The sequence below is a fragment of the Staurois parvus genome, unplaced genomic scaffold, assembly GCF_062004578.1.
Source record: "Staurois parvus isolate SC_StPar_1 unplaced genomic scaffold, SC_StPar_1.0 ptg000029l, whole genome shotgun sequence".
NCBI classification, from domain to species: Eukaryota; Metazoa; Chordata; class Amphibia; order Anura; family Ranidae; genus Staurois; species Staurois parvus.
This window is the reverse complement of record NW_028317825.1, coordinates 6,765,497-6,786,422: the sequence shown is the minus strand read 5'-3', so window position 1 is coordinate 6,786,422 and position 20,926 is coordinate 6,765,497. Positions and strand designations below refer to the sequence as shown.

General features: G+C 42.2%; 1 protein-coding gene across 1 annotated transcript in view; it reads right to left on the bottom strand.

Moving 5' to 3' along the window:
* The window catches only part of SMG6 (SMG6 nonsense mediated mRNA decay factor), a 481,063-nt gene that overhangs the window by 130,536 nt on the left and 329,601 nt on the right, over positions 1-20,926 (bottom strand). The gene's annotated exons all lie outside the window — the stretch shown is intronic.

The following is a 20,926-nucleotide window of genomic DNA, read 5'->3' as shown; positions in this document are numbered from 1 at the left end:
CCCATCTGGGTGATCTATGTATTTTGCAATGACTTTTACTAATTTTGTTGCAGAGTCCTACCTTTGTCATTCTGAGGAAATAGCAGTTTGTCTGCGTCCATGCGCAAAGCGAATCTGTATGGAAGTGGTTTTATAATGGTCAATCACCTGCTGCACCTGCAGGGCTCTAATGAGGAAACTGGCAAGGCCTGCACCCCTTTACGTGGTTTACCTTTGAGAGCATCTCAACAAAAATGAATTTTTTCGCTGCAGGGGATGCCAAATATCTGACATGTATCTTAGTGCAGACTTCTGGGAAAATCAGTAAGCCAATCGCCCAAGCAGGAATTGACATTTTCAGGGGGGTGGGGAGTTCTGTACACCATCTGTGTACAGAACACCTCCAGGTAGCCATATTGCATTGCATTTTACAGAAAATTACAGCGCTGAAGATTGAAAAGGAAAGCCAATTTTTAAAAACATTCAAGTACAATATGACTTGAGTCGCAATTGTTTACCTTTTAAGCACCATTTCACACTGAAGAACAGATGTCAGTGAATGTTGCTTAACCACTTCAACCCCTTAGGATGTACTCTTAAGTCCTATGGTTGAAGTGGTTATACCGGGATGAGTCCTGCACCTGTAAAATTTTCAGCCGGTGGTGGGCTTTTGTTTGAAAGTGATACAGCCCACTCGATCACTTCTAATAGACCTCAGATCTCTCAATAAAGAGTACCTGTCATGGCCCATGCTATCAGAAGAGATATTGTTCATCCTATTTGACAAAAATAAAGTTGATCAAAAAAACGTAAAAATGATTTTAAATCAAATCTAAAATAAAATTTAAAAGGCCCCGTCTCCCGGATATCACACACAAATGTGAATGCATATGTAGGTCCTGTTTGCATATGTATATGGTGATTGCACCACATGAGGTATTGTCACAAACATCAGAGTGAGAGCAATAATTTTACCACCAGACCTACTTTTTAGTTCAATCTGAGTTTATTGTATATTTTAGAAACATGGAATACAAGAAAATACAAGTAAAGTGAACAGACAACAAAGAAAGGTCGAATATTGTATACCATAATCCGAACAATGTGGCGTTAAAATCAGAATACGATACAAACAGGTTTTGTTGACATGAATTAACGAAATTGGAAGAAGATGTATAACACCTGAAATAGGTGAAATATTGTATACATAGGTGAGTGATTGTTGGGCTCTTAGGCTCGAGAGTAACACATAGAAATCTGAGGTCATGGGAACACATCTCAGACTATAAAATAGGGATGATAATTGTAACAAGTAAAATGGTTATGAAAGAGAGACGCGCAAAGAAAAAAAAGAACAGGAAAACAAGTAAAGAGCAGGAGAGGAAAGGGAAGAAATTAGGGATGGAGTACTCGCTCCACCATGCCTACACCAGAGAAGGGTCAGCGTCGCGGGCAACCCATGAATGAAATTCAAAAGAGTATCGGAACATAGTCCAGAGAGAAGAGAACAGATCCTCTTTTCCCATTTCCCACGCCAATAGGCGTTCCAGGTCATGTATAGATTTCAGCTTGTTGACCCATTCCCCTAAGGAGGGCACAGTAGCCGATTTCCACTGGTGTGGGATGACTGCCCTGGCTGCGGCCACAAGGAGTCTTAAGATATCTCGTTTTACGGATTTTAAGGGTTCGGGTATCATGGAGAAGAGGGCTATTTCCGGGGAAGGGAGAATAGATGTAGCCATCTATTTGCAGTACAGATCAAAAGTATATTGCCAGAGTTTCCAGATAGGGGAACACCAAATGTGTAGCAGAGTACCTTGTGAGCGTTGGCAACACCAGCAAGTATCTGGGACGAATGGGTTGAACCGGTGAAGAATTGACGGGCATTTGTACCATCTACTTATAAACTTGAAACCTTTTTCCTGACTTTTGGTAGCTGGGGAGAGCGCATGGGTCAGGATAAAACATTTTTGCCAGTCCAGAGGGGAAATAGTAAGCTGTAGATCTTTATCCCAGGCATGGGTATATGGAGGAAGATCGGGTGAGGATGCGCAGAGAAGAATTGAGTAAAGTTGGGAAACTACATGGGAGAGAGGTTCAGACTGGAGCAGGATGGATTCAAAGGCTGTTGGTGAAGTTAGAATATCAGACAGAGAAAAAAAGAATGAACATAAGACACTATTTGTTGTCACTGTAACCAGGTGAACGAAGCTGGAGCTGTAGGGGGGGGGAACGTGCCTGGGGTCATCGACATCAAGGATGGGTCTGCTCAAAGGACTTGGGCTAATCTCCTATGATCTTGTGCGTTCCAAACTCTGAAACTGGGGGCAGAGAGAGCCAGGGGCAAAGCTGGGGTCCCAAAGAATGCCTTCTATTTTTTGTTTTTATCTGGAATGCACGATGTCCTAGAATTTGTTGGACTGCCCTCTCTCTCCCAAAAATTAAAGGAGTGGGAGCCCCTGACGCCTCTCTCTACCACAAAGCAGCTGTCCTTATTAGACTCCTAGATTGGTTCCATAACTACTCATCTAAGCTATGGGTCCAATTAGAACAACTCATGTGTCCTATTGATTTCAAAGCATTACCTTGGACCCCAGGTTCTTGCCGCCCCAACCTTTCAACTCTTAGTGATCTCACTAAACATACTCTCCGTGTATGGGAGCACGGGTTGTCTGCCTACAGCCTTTCCAAGTATACACCTCCTGTGTAAATCTAAAGTGGTAGCCTGTAAAGGCTTTAAAAGCATTGCCTGTGGATAATAAAAATGTAGTAGTTTGTCACTGTTGCTTGGGGCATGCACAGTTTTAAAGCATGTCATATTTGTTATCTATTTACTCAGCATAACTTCGTCTTTTATATTTTACCAAACAATTGGCCAATATATTGTGTTTTTGTGCATTAAAATAAAAAAAAAAAAGTATTTTTTTTTTAAATTGCATTTGAAAAGTTGCTGCACAAGCACTGTAAGATAAAAAATTGCAACACCCACCATTTTAGATTCCTCCTAGATTGTAAGCTCCAAGGAGCAGGGCCCTCCTATCCCTCTTGTATGGAACTGTATTGTTGCTGTATTCTCTCCCGTTATATATTGTAAAACGCTGAGCAAACTGTTGGCGCTATATAAATCCTGTATAATAATAATAAATGTTATTCTCTAGGGCTACTTTAAAAAATATATAATGTTTGGGGGTTCAAAGTAATTTTCTAGCAAAAAATACTGATTCTTTCATGTGAAGAAAGTGTCAGAAAAGGCTTGGTCTTCAAGTGGTTAGAAGAGTGATGTGTGGCATAAATTTCTAATGCTCGTAAAATGCCAAGATGATATATTGGTCACACATGCCATGTGCATATGTGGAAATACTCCCCAAAATCAATTTTGCTCTTTCTCCTGAGTATGGGAATACCACATGTGAGAGACTGTTTGCCAATCTAGCTGCGTACAGGACCCCCAAATCCAATAGACACCAGGTTTTTAAAGGACTTTATTTCCTCATTACACTTTCTGACTATCTCAGTTTCGGAGGCCGTGAAATGCCAGAATAGTACAACCCCCCCCTCAAATGACCCCTTTTTCGAAAGTAGACACCCCAAGGAATTTGATAAGAGGCATGGTGAGTATTTTGCAGATCAAGTTTGTTGCCACATAAGGGGTTTGGTGCTATCATGGCATTTCAGGGCCTCCGAAACTGTGATAGGTAGTGACGAAGTGAAATGAGGAATTTACGCACCATCGGGCTCCTGTATGCGGCTAGGCTCCCAAAAAGTCTCTCACATGTGGTATCCCCATACTCGGGAGAAGTAGAAAAATGTATTTTGCAGTATAATTCCAAATATACCCATGGCATGTGTGAACAATATACCATTCAAATAACAACTTTGTGTAAATATAGATAAAAAAAGGTTTTGGTCATTTTCCAAAAACTTGTGGAAAAAAATAAATCTGCCATGGACTCAACAGGCCTCTCAGCAAATAGCTAAGGGTGTCTACTTTCCAAAAAGAGGTAATTTGGGGGTGTTTGTACTGCCCTGGGACTTTAGCACCTCAAGATATGTGATAGGCAGTCAGAAAGTAAAAGCTGTGTAAGTTCCAGTATATATACCATAGTTTGTAGACGCTATAACTTTCACATAAACCAATATACACTTATTGGGATTTTTTTTTTACCAAAGACATGTAGCAAAACACATTTTAGCCTAAATTTATGACTAAATTTGAGTTTATTGGATATTTTTTATACCAGAAATTAGAAAATACAATTTTCAAAAATGTTGGTCTTTTTTTGCTTATAGCGCAAAAAATAAAAAACCCAGAGGTGATCAAATACCATGACTGTGCAATTACCAGTTGAAATAGTGCAGCGCCGAACAGCAAAAAACAGCCTGGTCATTAAGGGGGGTAAAACTTCCGGAGGGCAAGTGGTTAAACCAACAAAATTATATGGTAGCTTACCAGTCCTTGCATGTGGTGGCTGCATTTTCTCCTTCATTGTCACCTGATGATCTGACTAGTAACACTTCCTGTCTAAAGTGGTCTATGTACTAACATTTGATCAATCCACCTTATTTGTTCGCAGCCTGAACACAAAAACCAAAGTGTATGGCCACCCTAGCTTTAGGGTGTCTCCAATCCACTTGAAAAACAGCAGAAACCCTACTGTCAATCTAGGGGGAGAGTAGAGTTAGATGGATACTGAACTTCTAATTGAACTTCTGCTAACACTTTGAAAACCAGTACAGCAAGAGTTTTTATTCCTTTCGGGATAAAGGTTTACATAAATGAAAAAAAGCTGACCATTGTAAGCACCCGTCAGTAATAAAGTCTGTCTTAACCCTCTAACTGCCACATTTGCTGGCAGTTAGATTAAAACCAATGCAACCCCCACATCTAAGAAATGGTAAACTAAAATAGCTTTGATTATTTTGTGGTTTAATACCACTTTATACAGTAAAGCCGTGTAAATTACAATAATGTAATCTGTTAAAGGTTACATCATGAATTCTGTGGTGGGTATACCAGTAGTGACATTCACCAAATAAGATCTGAATACAAATCTACGTACAGTCAGATCCATAAATATTGCGACATCGACACAATTCTAACATTTGTGGCTCTATACACCACCACAATGGATTTGAAATGAAACAAACAAGATGTGCTTTAACTGCAGACTGTCAGCTTTAATTTGAGGGTATTTACATTCAAATCAGGTGAACGGTGTAGGAATTACAACAGTTTGCATATGTGCCTCCCACTTGTTAAGGGACCAAAAGTAATGGGACAATTGGCTTCTCAGCTGTTCCATGGCCAGGTGTGTGTTATTCCCTCATTATCCCAATTACAATGAGCACATAAAATTGCTACACCGTTCACCTGATTTGGATGTAAATACCCTCAAATTAAAGCTGACAGTCTGCAGTTAAAGCACATCTTGTTTGTTTCATTTCAAATCCATTGTGGTGGTGTATAGAGCCAAAAATGTTAGAATTGTGTCAATGTCCCAATATTTATGGACCTGACTGTATATAGTACACCACCTGGGCTCCTTTAAGGTGACCTTACACTATATTCTGTACAATCATTTTTAGAACTTCCATCAACTATGTAGTGAAAAGGCCTGCCTGATTTCATACAAACTGAATAGTTTGATTAGATGTGCCCACCTATTAGATGATTTTGTTCAATCTAATGGAAATTATACAATTGGACCATAGGAAACTGTGGAAAATCTTTATTTAGGCCAAGTAGTGAACAGATTCAAAATCTGCATAAGCCCATGACCTTGCCAGGCTAACCATCAATTGTCAAATCTTTCATCTCCTCAAAACTGAGAGTAAAATGCGGATAGGTACTTGCCTGTAGAACACCACAATTCAGTGTACCCGAACAAATTGCATTTCCCATCTTACAGTTACATAGTTAGTCTGGCTGAAAAAAAAAAGACAAAAGTCCATCCAGTTCAACCATAAACACCCACACCCACAGTTGATCCAGAGGAAGGCAAAAAAAACAGCAAAGCATGATCCAATTTGCTCCTGCAGGGGAAAAAAATTCCTTCCTGATTCCCCAAGAGGCAATCGGATAGTCCCTGGATCAACTTTACCGATAAATGTTAGTATCCAGTTATATAATATGTATATACAGTTGCAAGAAAAAGTATGTGAACCCCTTGGGATTACATGGAGTTTTGCATGAATTGGGCATAAAATGTGCTCTGAACATCATCTAAGTCACAACAATAGAAGAACACAGTCTGCTGAACATAATACTACACAAACATTAGATGTTGCCATGGTTTAATTGCACATAACATGTAAACATTCACAGTGCAGGGAGGAAAAAGTATGTGAGGCCCTAGCTTAATGACTTCTCCCAGAGCTAATTGGAGCCAGGAGTGAGCCAACCTTGACTCCAATCAGTGTGATGATATTGGATGTGTTGCTGACAGCTGTCCTGCCCTTAAAAAACACACACCTGTTTTGGGTTTACTGGTTTCAAGAAGCACTGTCTGATGTGAACCATGCCTCGCAGAAAAGAGCTCTCAGAAGACCTACGATCAAGAATTATTGACTTGCATGAAGCTGGAAAGGGTTACAAAAGTATCTCCATAAGCCTTGATGTTCATGTGTCCACGGTAAGACAGACTGTATACAAATGGAGAAAGTTTAGCACTGTTGCTACTCTCCCTAGGCGTGGTCGTCCTGTAAAAATGACTGCAAGAGCACAGCACAGAATGCTGCATGAGGTAAAGAAGAATTCCAGAGTGTCAGCTAAAGACCTACAGAAATCTCTGGCACATGCTAACATTTTTGTTGACACATCTACAATAAGGAAAACATTAAACAAGAATGGAGTACATGGGAGGACACCACGGAGGAAGCCATTGCTGTCCAAAAAGAATATTGCAGCATGTTTGAAGTTTGCAAAAGAGCACCTGGATGTTCCACAGCACTACTGGCAAAATATACTGTGGACAGATGAAACCAAGATTGAGTTGTTTGGGAAGAATACACAACACTATGTGTGGAGAAAAAAAGGCACAGCACACCAACATCAAAACCTCATCCCCACTGTAAAACATGGCGGAGGGAGCATCATGGTTTGGGGCTGCTTTGCTGCCTCAGGGCCTGGACGGATTGTTGTCATTGATGGGAAAATGAATTCCAGAGTTTATCAAGACATTTTGCAGGAAACCGTACGACCATCTGTCCGCCAACTGAAGCTCCGCAGAGGATGGGTGATGCGACAGGACAATGACCCAAAGCATACAAGTAATTCAACAAAACAATGGCTGCAACAGCACAGAATACGCCTTCTGGCGTGGCCCAGTGAGAGTCCTGACCTCAACCCGATTGAAATGCTGTGGCATGACCTTAAGAGAGCGATTCACACCAGACACCCCAAGAATATTGCTACACTGAAAAAGTTTTGTGAAGAGGAGTGGTCCAAAATTACTCCAGATCGTTGTGCAGGTCTGATCTGCAACTACAGGAAACGTTTGGTTGAGGTTATTGCTGCCAAAGGAGGGTCAACCAGTTATTAAGTCCAAAGGTTCACATACTTTTTCCTCCCTGCACTGTGAATGTTTACATGTTATGTGCAATTAAACCATGGCAACATCTAATGTTTGTGTAGTATTATGTTCAGCAGACTGTGTTCTTCTATTGTTGTGACTTAGATGACGTTCAGAGCACATTTTATGCCCAATTCATGCAAAACTCCACGTAATCCCAAGGGGTTCACATACTTTTTCTTGCAACTGTAGGAAAGAATCCAGGCCTTTTTTAAAGCAATCCACTGAGCTGGCCAGAACCAAATCTTGAGGGAGTCTATTCCACATTCTCACAGCTCTCACTGAAGAAACCTTTCCGTGTTTGGAGATTACATTTCTTTTCCTCCAGACATAAAGAGTGCCCCCTTGTCATCTGTAATTACCTTAAGGTGAATAACTCTACACAGAGTTCACTATATGAACCACTGATGTACTTATACATGTTGATCACATCCCCCTTAATCTCCTCTTTTCAAGAGAGAATACATTCAGTTCCTCTAATCTTTCCTCATAGCTGAGCTCCTCCATGCCTCTTATCAGTTTGGTTGCCCTTCTCTGTACTTTCTCCAGTTCCCCAATGTCCAAAATTGCCCAAAATTGAACTGCATATTCCAGATGATGTCCTACTTATGATTTGTACAGGGGTAGAATTATATTTCTCTCTCTGGAGTCTATACCTCTTAATACAAGAGGATTTTTCTCACTTTAGAAACCGCAGCTTGGCATTGCATGCCATTATTAAGCTTGTGATCTACCAGAACTCCCAGATCCTTCTCCACCATTGATTCCCCCAGTTGTACCCCCCCTAGTATGTATGATGCATGCATATTCTTAGCCCCCAAGTGCATAACCTTACATTTATCAACATTAAACTTCATTTGTCACATAGATGCCCAATTTTTCTAGATTGTAAGCTCGAAAGAGCAGGGCCCTCGATCCCCTCATGTTTTGCATTGTATTGGTATTGTTCTGTCACATGTTCTGTCCCCCTTTGTAATGTACAGCGCTGAGTGAACTATTGGCGCTTTATAAATACTGTATAATATAATAATTAAACAATGCACTGAGGTCGGCTAGTAAGTTGGAGACATCCTGTAAGGCTGTTTTTCCACTGCACAGCTTGGTGTCATCTGCAAAACTGAAATGGTATTTTTAATCCCAGACCCTATATTGTTTATAAATATATTAAAACGTAAGGGTCCCAACACTGAACCTTGGAGTACACCATTGACAACCCTAGACCATTCAGAGTATGAATCATTAACCACTACTCTCTGAATACACTCTTTTAGCCAGTTTCCTATCATTTACATACAGATTATTCCAAGCCTGTAGACTTTACCTTACACGTAAGCTGTGTGTGGGGAACTGTGTCAAACTCTTTTGCAAAATCCAAGTATACCACGTCCACCGCCACCCTTCTGTCCAAGGTTTTGCTCACCTCCTCATAAAAAGAAATCAATTTGTTTGACAACTTCGGTCTTTCATGAATCCATGCTGTCTGTTGCTTAAAATATTTTTTCCAGCAAGAACTCATCTATGTGGTCTTTTATTAAACACTCTAGTAACTTCCCAACCATAGAAGTTAAAGTAACAGGTCTATAATTACTTAGTAAAGATTTTGACCCCTTTTTAAATACTGGCACCACATTGGCCTTATGCCAATCCAGTGGTACTATGCCAGTCATTAAATAGTCCCTAAAAATAAATAAATAAGTTTCCTTATTTCTCTCAATGTACCCTTCATAACAGCAGACCAGCTCATTTCCTCTAAGGCTAAATGTGACAATAGACATGACATCTTATTAGATTAGCCTGCACATGACCTCTTGGCACACCCCGATAGAACATTTTTCTGTGGCATCACTTGATTTCCTCACTACATCCGTTACTATGCCCTGGACACCCTGCTCTTCCTGTTGTGCACCTCTCCTGTGCTTTTAAACTAATATTTATCTGGCATTCATTATTTCAGTGCTGACAGCTTGTCTCCATCCTTGTATTAATAGACTGTTATAAGTCTTCTGCACAGCACACAAGTCAATATATGAACCCAGTTGCCAAGGCAGGGGTATTCTTACACACAACTTATTCGCATTTATGACTAAGTGTACCAAGGAATAAAGGAAACATGAACTGAGAGAAATATGCAGACTACCACTATTCCTGCTGGCAGTCATTTTGATCCAAGGCCTCTAGTACTCCATAGACCATACTCCATAAACTACAATTTATTTCTGTGTTGCTGCTCAAGACTTCTCATTTCTCGTTGTTAAATGTCAGCAAAACAAAGTGAGGAAAAATCTCTCCAACTAACCCCTAATAGAAGTAAAAACATAACAGGGGTCCCAACCCTTCCATACTATATAAAATAAAAAAATGTTTTGGATTGACATACTCCTTTAGCACTGCTCCTAAAGAGCAACTTTTGTATGTTTCTCTCTCCTGCATCTTCCCCCTTACACGTTAGTTAAAAAAAAAATATTTAAAGTAGTAAATTTTTTGTTTTAGATTGCCAATTCCTACCCAGAATTGTGCCAAGGCCCGGCTGCATGGGCAGACATGGCTGAGGCCTCTCCCTGTAATCTAACAGAGACCTCCGCAGCACGTCTATGTGTGTGTGATATGTCAAAACTTCTGGGATGTGAGATGCAGCACCCAAGAAGCAGTTTGTGAGATGTTCTGCATGCGAAGATTCCATAGGGCAGGGGTTAAAATTTCGAGTCCAGACCTACTAGCCGGTCACAAAACTTACTCTTTACCAGTTGCCCCACCCAACCTTGCCCAGGTCCGCCCCCAACCCACCCCCTTAAAGCTTATGAAATTACATTTTTCTTTAGAATAAAGAGTCCAAAATATAAAACTGTACACAGCAATGTATATCCCAGCTCCCCTGTACTCCATTATAGTGATATGACATGTATACGTAATGTATATCCCAGCTCCCCTGTACTCCATTATAGTGATATGACATGTAGACAGTAATGTATATCCCAGCTTCCCAGTACTCCATTATAGTGATATGACATGTATACAGTAATCATTACTGTATACATGTCATCATGTATACATGTTCCCCTGTACTCCATTATAGTGATATGACATGTAGACAGTAATGTATATCCCAGCTTCCCAGTACTCCATTATAGTGATATGACATGTATACAGTAATCATTACTGTATACATGTCATCACTATAATGGAGTACAGGGGAGCTGGGATATACATTACTGTCTACATGTCATATCACTATAATGGAGTACAGGGGAACTGGGATATACATTACTCAGTAATGTATATCCCAGCTCCCCTGTACTCCATTATAGTGATATGACATGTTGTATACAGTACTTACTCCTAGTCCCTCCGAGTCCCCCATGGCGGTGGAGAGGGTGTCTACTCTCAGCGGAGGAGAGCGGACCTCTCCTGCACCTGTCCCCTCAGCGGCGGTGCCGCAGAAGCCGGAAACCGGAAGTTGTAAACCGGAACTCGGCTTCACAATGAGGATTGGAGCACAGGTGCAGTCGCTCCATGCTTCATCTGTGCTCGCCACGGAGGAATTTCTCCTCGTATTTGGAGAGCGGGCGAGTGGCTTTTTCAAGCCCTGCCATAGGGGGTCTACTAGGTCCTACAGACCTGGTAGGGACACCTGGCATGTTTTCAATTGAGAAGGATACACAGTAAAGATGGCTGTGATGGAGAAAAAGGGCTAATGGAAACCCTGTGCTTCAACCAAGAAAACGGATTCCATTATCCGATAAGTATTTTTTTTTAAACAAGCATCTGTTACAGGGAGGTGAAGTAGTTCCTCCTAAGCATACATCATGTTATACTATATTGCATTATACGGTTAGCCCTAGCAAAGCCTATATTTCATTTAGGGCTGACTTGACACGGAATCATGTTTTGTTTTTTGTTTTTTTAATTCTCATTGTATTCTAGCTAGAAGATAATTGTGATTATTAAAGTGAAAAGGGGGCAACTTCCACTTTTCTGCAGGCTTGGCTCAGGCTAGTAATTTTTTTTTTTTTTTTGAGACAAGGATCAGTGTTAGGGATTTTTTTTTTTTGGGGGGGGGGGGGGGTCTCTCTTGGAGTACTTCACAGGACACAGAGGTGTTAGCAGTCATTACTACGTGGAATGTCCTAAAGCAATGAATCTGGGGGAAGGGCAACACAGCAACAAGGCCAAAAATCTCAGAACCCCCTTACAAAGTCAAGTGAGAGATCAGTCATCCGAAACTGGCATCCACAGAGGCAAGTTAACCTGGTAGAACTTCATAACATTGGAACAGAAGGTCAGGTAGCAGCCTTACAAGCTTGAACAGAAGAAGCTCGATGGTGAATGGCTCAGGAAGCACTGGCATTCCTAGTGGAATGGGCCTTAACTGGGAGAGAAGAAAGCTTGACCTTGATCCCATTGACCTGAAAAATAAGCTGACTAATCAACCTAGAAATATTGGATTTAGAAGCAGAATGACCATTATGAGATCAACCTCCCACACTGGATGCCTTCAGCTGCCATTGTACCTTTGCTGGGTGTCCAGTGTGTCCATGTACCTTTAAGGAAGGGTGGGCTCCCTCCAGGCACACTTGTCCTTAATCTACCCACTGCTATATCTGCTCTAATTTGGGAGACTCTCAAATTATCAAGTTAGGACCACAGTACACTGGGGTGCCTAGATGTGGCCAGCACTTAAACATACAGTATATTTGCATATATGTGAGACTAAACCCTGGTTTTTAATATGAACGGTTAGACAGGGTCCATTTGGTTTTGTTGCAGGCTAGCTGGTGAGTTGGAAATCAACTTCCTTTACTCTGAGGACCACGCTTCTTGAACTAAGAAGTTCTCCAGATCACTTCCCTATATTGTCAAGCTGGCGTCAGTAATCAAGACTTTATTGGAAGGATTTCCCTGCAACCAGCATCTGCAAAAATATCCACCTTTCCAGAGCCGTTCTGGTTTTGGAAGTCAGATGCATTGGCTGATCCAAGGACTCCAGACACTTTTCCCATACCACTAGGATATATAGTAGTAGACTTTTGGAGTGAAACAAAATAGAGGACTGCCTCAAAAAGTGACTGCCATCTTCCCAGAACTCTAATGCATCAACATTTTTAGAGACTCCACCTGGGCTTGAAGAGATAAGCACTTCCCACGCAGAAACAGTATCCTTGACTGAGATGTAAACAGGAGTAAAATCAAGTACTCCAGGTGCTGGGTTGAAACCTAGGCTGACTTCTGAAGGTTTAGCATCCAGCCAAACCTCTCCAGGGTCTGTACTGTCATCTAGATTAGCCTTTTTCAACCAGGGTGCCCAGGCACCCTGGGGTGCCTTGAGCTTTCTTTAGGGGGGGGGGGCCTTACAAAAGGTCTATAAATTGACCAAAAAGTGTACTGTATAAAAGCCAGCAGTTGGGTGAAGGATGCCTTTTAGTTACAAAAAGCCTCAGATTTTCATTGTGCACCATTACAACCTTCTAGCCATTGGCATCCTAACAAACAATGACATAATTGATTGATAAGTAGGACGTCGGGTGCCTGCACAGTATCCTTGTTTGCCCTCTCTGACAGCACTGTGGTCACCTTGGAGAAACATTGGAATATTAGTTTGTACCATTGTGCAAAGGTGTATTTGCGTTAGAAGAATAAGTCACCTCTAATGTTGGGTGTCCTATATATGTGAATACCCCTGCAATATGTAAAAAAAATATTTTCGTTTTTTTACATATTAGAATGGGGTACCTTGAAATTTTGCAGAATTTTAAAGCGTGCCTTGACTACAAAAAAGGTTGAGGAACACCAATCTAGATACGGTGTGTCTTCGATGCAACTGTAGGAGTTAGTCATCAAGATAACCCACAATGAGAATCCCTTGGTGTTCCGTCACGTACCCGATAAGAGAATGAAATTACGAGGTCGGCCTCACTTGTGTCACTAGCCCTGACCCCGCTGGAAGTGGAACAGAGGGTGCCGAGGGACCAGGGGAACAAGAGTGCCAGCAGGTGTTGCCTGAAGAGCTTGCAGCTGGAGTCCTGAAGAAACTGGCGAACGGTATTATTCACAGTGCGTGTGCCTTTGCGCGATTCAGCATCTCTGTGCTCATGCGAACGTCTGGTCACTATTCTGCGGAGATTGCTGTGCGCATGCGCATTTCTATTGGGGGCTCCAGTTTTTACTAAACTGCAATGCTGGCTTTTATTTACTAAAATAATTGCATTTTCATGTTCAGTGTACTGTAGAAGACCAGATATAGTGAATGCAGGGTCATGGGTTTAGTAACAGTTAATGGTGCCCAAGGTCAGCCTCATTTCCACATCTGACTGGAGAAAAGAGAATCCTCCCAATCACATATTTAATGGGATGCCATCATTTGGCCTCACACCAGGAAATTTAAGACTTCCAGACTCTGTAATAGATGTTCCTGGAAACCACATTCCTTGTGTTCAACAGTGTCGAAATAACTGGACCTGAGACCCCTCAGTCCCTCAAGATCCTGGCTTCAATAGCCACACTGTCAAATTTAGCGAATGTAAAGCAGGGAGCCATATTGTGCCCTGAGACAGTAGGTCCGACCAGACTGAAAGACTATGGACCGTCCACAGCTATGGGATCCAGCGCAAAAGGCGTGGGAGAAGCTGAATTGGGGGGAGTCTTCTTGTTCCCAAGAAGTCACCAGAGCATCCACACCAAACATGAGCGGGTTCCTTGTCCTGGACACAAACTTGTCCACCTTGTTATTGAACCTGAATGCCAAATTGAGCTATGTCTGGGGTACCCCAACACTGGCAAATTGCTGTGAAAATCTTGGGGTGCAGGGACCAGTCTCCTGCAACCAACTGAGAAAATCCACCTGCCAGAAACAGCACATGAAGCTCCGCCCAAGCTAAAATGTGATTCACCTCCTCCTGGGTCATCAGACGCCTGGTGAATGGAGACATTCAACAATCCAAAGCTTGGACCTTCTTGTTCCAGACAGGCAAAATATTTCTCTGCAACAGTCTGGAGTTAAACTGTGCATAGGGAACTGCCTTGAATTCCGACACCATATCTTGATTTTCTCCTACACATTTCGCACCTGATCTCTCAGAGCCCAACACTTCCCCAGAGGCAGGAACACTTCTGCCTGCATCGTATCTAGGACCAACACCAAATATTCCAGACTTTGAACTGGCTCTAAGGCCAGCTTCTCGAAGTTTAGGATCCAGCCTGATGTTCTAGAACATGTGCTGCATGAGCCACATTTCGCTCAGAAAAGACTGCTCCCTGAGCAATAGGTCATCCAGATACCCTAGCACCGATATTCCCTGAGCTCTTAAAAGACCCAATACTGGAGCTGGAACTTTTGTAAAAACTCGAGGGGCCGTGGCAAGCCCGAAGGGCAGAAGAGCAAACTGAAAATAGTTACCTTCTACTGCAAACCACAGAAAACCTTTGATGAGGTTGGAATATTGGTACATGAAGATATGCAGTTTGTACCACTGAGAAATCATGGAAAGTACACAGTTTTCCTGGATCACTCTTAGAAGTGGGGGTGTCCCTTCAAAAACAGGACTTGGGGCCAGCCTTAGCGGATTTCTGAACCCAAGGTTTCCTCTGTCCCTGACCATGAGGCATGCCTCTAGATCCAGATCTGTGGGTGCTGATACTGGCTGGCAACCGAGGTAGTAGCAGCAGGAGCACTTAAACCTTTAAAAGATGGAAGCTTACCTCTTTTTTTTTAACTGGTAGGAGAGACCTCTTCCCCCCTGAAATCTTCTCGATGTACTTATCCAAATCATCGACAGGCGCTCACCATAAAAGGGGAATCCAACCAGTAACTTTTGCAAGGCAATTCCACCGACCAGCTTTTCAAACACAAGATTATGCACATGCGTACTGAGAGGAGAGCCAGTCGTGAAACCTGCTGTATTGAATACTTGAGGGCATCCACAGCAAAGTACAAGGCGTGGGGCAAATCTGCCTACAACGCCTGGTCCTACTCAAGCACCGACTCCCCTGAAGCAAGGTCTTCCACCTAACCTTCCTCTAGCTCAACAGCCATTTCCTCAATATCCTCTACCCATTCCTATTATAAAACAAGAGGATCAGGGTAGGAGGATTTTTCATGCTTCTTACCTCTCTGCGTAACAGAGGAAATCATGCCAGCTATTTTATTCTCCAATCCAGCCAAAGCTGATGCTAAAATCATCCTTCGTAACATATGCTGAAGCAGACACATTGGTAGTAGTCACAATGCTAGACAAGTGAAGTGGCTCCAATTGCCCAGTCACCTCTGGTCTTTCAGGGGAAGTTACCACAGTGGAACTATGCCTAGGATCCTCAGGACCTGACGATGATGCTTTCTGCTGTGGTTCCCCCACTCCGCTTTCTAGAAGACATTGCTTACTCAAAGCAAATTTACAACAATGCAACTGGGGCTTGTGACGATAAAGACTTAACCCACCAGTACAGAACCCCACCACGCAGGGCTGAAATCCATCATTTAGCAGCTATCACAGCCCAGACAGCAAAGAGATGCAGCACTAAAGCAGGAGCCAGTCCAGACTCCACATGTGACCATATACCCATCAAGGACTCGTGGGATAGCCTGCTCCGTGTCCCTTCCAGCAGCCGGACAGGAGCCCCACATGTAAAGCACTATCCACTTAAGATGGCCGTTACTGCGCATGCGTGGTGTGCCCTGTGCACACCCGTCAGACGTGCAAAAAGAGAAAAAAAAAACAGCTAAGAACACATGCACAGTAACCAGCACAGCTCCCAATGCCCTCTAGTGGCAAAACATGAAAAGAACACAGATTGTGGATACCTGGCCCTGCCAAGCTGTCGCTGCTGTGGCTGCAGGGGCAATATTGGTGTTTGCATAAGGTCATAAAAAGGCTCTTTAAGCATAGTCAACTTTCTGTTCACTCTGCAGAAATGAAGGTATTAAAAATACATCCCTCCTTCCTTGTTTATTTTCTTCCGCTTTTATTTTTTTCAAAAGGAGAAAAAAGAAAAGGGCCAACTCACCAATCCTGCCGCAGGACTCTGCTAATAAACAGACACCCAATCTTCACCAATCACGAGGGGTCTTGTCACTTAAGGGCCTTCAAGGACTCGGCCCCCGTATGTTTTTTGGGGTCCACCCCCTTGGACTTGTATAGCACCCTGCCAGAAAACCACCTTGGTCATTTAGCAAAAATGCACAGGGATCCATAACACAGGATCCAGCGGCAAAAGGGTCACATTGCAGGCAAAACCTTGTTGACTCCTATCTTTCATAAGAGGCTTAGGTACCATTTATTTTATCCAAATGGATCAGATTAATCAGTCCTTTCATCTCTATTAGACCCATTTTTGGGCTCAAACCATAATCTCAGAGAACTTGAAGTTTAGTGACCATTACACTGGTGAAAAAACTGAGGTAATTCCTGTGTAGGAGGGGTTATATAAGGGAGGACTTCCTGTCTGTTTTGGTCTGCCAGTGTCCATTCACCTATAGGTTGCGCATAATAAAGAAAATAGACATGCATCTGTACTTGCTGGAACTCTTTGGACAAAAGCCAGCTTGGTCAGTAGTTGTGGAAGGCAGGATGGCTGAGATATTAGGCAGATGCTGTTGATCAGTGCGGGCATGGAATTCTATTGGACATAAAATGGCTAACTGTCCTGCTCTTTTTAAACACTGCCAATGCCTTTAGATCATCCCTTAAAAGGAAAAACACATGCTTTAACACACCACAGATACCAGGAATGCTAAGAGAGACTGCCACAACGTCACAGAAAGGCACTTACCAGTCTACACCACAGTGTTTAGTAGGCCCAAACTTCACCCATTATCGTGGGCTCCTGCAGGGTCATTAGGGACTTGATTTCGCTCCAAAAAGATCACAGACCTTGCACCCTGCCAGCAAGATCACTTGGTACACCGTGCATTAGAGGTTGCTGCTTGCATGATCCATCACCAAATGGCAGAAATTACAGGCCGAACCCACTGGGGTTCGGGTACAGTCACTCTTGGCCTGCTGGCTGAAGTTATAGAGACCACCTCTGCTTGGATTGGGATGTTGGGAACAGGTGTGGAAGTATAGGAACAAAGTCCCAAAAGAGATAACTTCAGAGAGACTCAGGAGAGCATCCATCACCTTCAAACACCAGCATAAAACCGAGTCTTAGTTGATCTGGGAAGGGTTATGCCTTATTACCTTTTATTCTGGCCACTATCCATTCACTTGAAAGTATGGAGGCACGAAGTAATAACTATTAACTCCTTTTTGAACAGCAATAGAAGAAACAGGACAGTGCTACAGACAATGAATGCTGAAAGTCCACAAACTATGTATCAATTCTCAATGTATAAACAATGTAAGAATCCCCGAATCAATGATCCAAAATGTATCATAAAAGTAATGTAACTATTCAACAGAATAGCATATGAAACATCCAGGTGAAAGTTTCAATGCATATGTATAAGAAAGTTCCCTTCCGTCCAAGTGTTCAAGAGTAGTAAAACTAAATTACCACTAGTGAGAAATCTTCACCTTCAGCCTCTCACCTGATGGATAGACTTACTAAACTTCAGTCAAATTGCGCTGTTAACCCTATTCTCCCTGGGTTAAGGGAATATCCTCCAGATATGGGTCCTGCAAAGTATTCAATGAAAGGTGATACACCGGTATGCCGCTTCCCGCCGGCGGGATTACACGGACCACAGTGACAGGACAAAATCAGGAAATGAGAGGGGAGGGAGTACAGTGACCTCTCACGTGGAGCTTCCATCAGCTGCGATAGTAATACAGACCATTACCCCGATACCGCTGTTACCTGTAGTGCACCAAGCAGGTGCACTTTTCTTGTGTTTGCTTTTAATGCATTTCAATAAATTATTTATATGGGTACACACTATGATTTTTCTCTCCTCATATCACTGGTGTATCGCCTTCCATTGAATACTTTGGAGGACCCATATCTGGAGGATATTCCCTTAACCCAGGGAGAATAGAGTTAATAGCACAATTAGACCGAAGTTCAGTAGGTCTATCCATCAGGTGAGAGGCTGAAGGTTTCTCACTAGTGGTGATTTCGTTTTACTCCTCTTGAACACTTGGGTGTCCTTTTATGACACAGAGAATAGCTGTGATTCAGAGGATCGCAGCTATTCTCTGGTCATTCACAGTTTAGAACACTCAGGAGAACATGTTCAGCCCTTCACTGGAGATCTGTGTTCTCCCTCCAGATTCTCCAGCCCAGAGCTGGAGAATCGGAGGGACCGCAAACTAAGCAGAGATAATTTACCTCTGCTTAGTAAACTGATCTTTTACTGTAATCTCACGAGATTATAGTAAAATCAGCCGTTTTCCAGCGTTTGTAGACCGTTCTCCCTTCGCTTGGAGAACTGATCTACATATTGCTTCAGAAACGGCATTCACAGGAGAACTGTGTTCTCCAAGAATGCCGGAGAACTGAGCAGCGATCTATTACTGCTGGTTCATAAACGGACACCTCGGACGGAAGGGAACTTTCTTATACATATGCATTGAAACTTTCACCTGGATATGCTATTCTGTTGAATAGTTACATTACTATTATGATACATTTGGATCATTGACTCAGGGGGATTCTTACATTGTTTATACATTGAGAATTGATACATAATTTATGTTGACCTTCAGCATTCATTGTCTGTAGCGCTGCCCTGCTTATTCTATTGCTGTTCAGATATGTGGTGTGATCATATGAGGATTAGCGGCAGCAGATTATTTTGTGGAATTATTTATATATTAGTTTATCTCAGATTGCACACAGGTGCTTTTATTATTATTAATTCCTCTTTGTCCTGTAATGTAGGATTAAGAAAGCTATATTGCATTCATAGCTGAACTTGGCATGGAATAATCCTTTTTTTAATTCTTATTGTACTTTTGGTCACACACTTGTTGAGGCAAAACAGGGGCAATTTCAACTTTTCTACTATTAAGTACTATTTTAGCTTATATAAAGTACATAAAATTCCTGAAAAGATTGTACTGCTATAAATCTTCATTTCACACCAAAATATATTGTGTGCTTATAGGTTTACTTGTGTGCTTGACTGTTTACACCAAAGAAATCAGGAATGAGGAGAAAAAAACAGGTTGAATAAGCATTTTTTGCCATTTAGAGGCGTCTTACAACTCTTAAATGCCAAAGTTTGGGAAACCTGCTAAAGTACATACAACAAAGCTATTTTAGCAAACAAATGATTTGTTTCTGTCCATCCAGTCCTACAATTTGCACAGCCCTGAGAGAAGGCATGGCAGGATTGGTAACATGACTTGGCTCTATTTCTTACAGCTTGGTCTACCCTCTACCCCCAGCCTGTGCTAAGACATTGGAAGGACAGTAGGAGACTGATGAATCTGTAAAGCATGGTCCAATTTGCTCCAGCAAGGGGAAAAAAAAAAACTGAATCACTTCAGGCAAGTTAGGGAATATACATAACTACGTCAATTTACATATCTGCCTTGAATTCAGCTTCAGATTAAATGGCAGTTAAAGTACTGTGTATCTAGCCATCGTAGAACAAAAAGTGTGTAATTTGAAGATCACTATATGAAAAGAGAAAGCCATTAACCACTTGCCTACCAGGCACTTATACCCCCTTATTTACCAGGCCAATTTTCAGCGCTGCCGCACTTTAATTGACAATTGCGCGGTCATGCAACATTGTACCCATATGAAATTTTGATAATTTTTTTCTCACAAATAGAGCTTTCTTTTGGTGGTATTTAATCACCACTGGGCACTTTACTTTTTGCGCTATAAATAAAAATTACAAAAAATTTGAAAAAAAAAAAAAGTTTCTTTGTTTCTATTATTATTATTATACAGTATTTATAAAGCGCCAATAGTTCACTCAGCGCTGTACATTACAAAGGGGGACAGAACATGTGACAGAACAATAGCAATACAATCAAAACATGAGGGGATTGAGGGCCCTGCTCTTTCAAGCTTACATATTATAAATTTTTCAAACAGGTAATTTTTCTCCTTCACTGATGTGCGTTGATGAGGCAGCACTGATGGGCACTGAGAGGCGGCACTGATAGGCAGCACTAAAGGGCACTGATAAGCAGTACTAATGAGGTGGCAAGGATAGGCGGCACTGATAGACAGCACTAATGAGGTGTCACGGATAGGCGGCACTAATATGCGGCACTGATAGGTGACACTGATGATGGGTACTGATAGACGGCACTGACTGGCATCACTGCTGGGCACTGACTGGTGGCACTGACTGGCACAACCGCTGGGCACTGAATGGTGGCACTGACTGCCTGCACTGGTGGGCAGCACAGGTGGGTGGGCACAGGTGGGTGGCACTGCTGGGCACAGGTGGGTGGGCACAGGTGGGGGGCACTGCTGGGCACAGG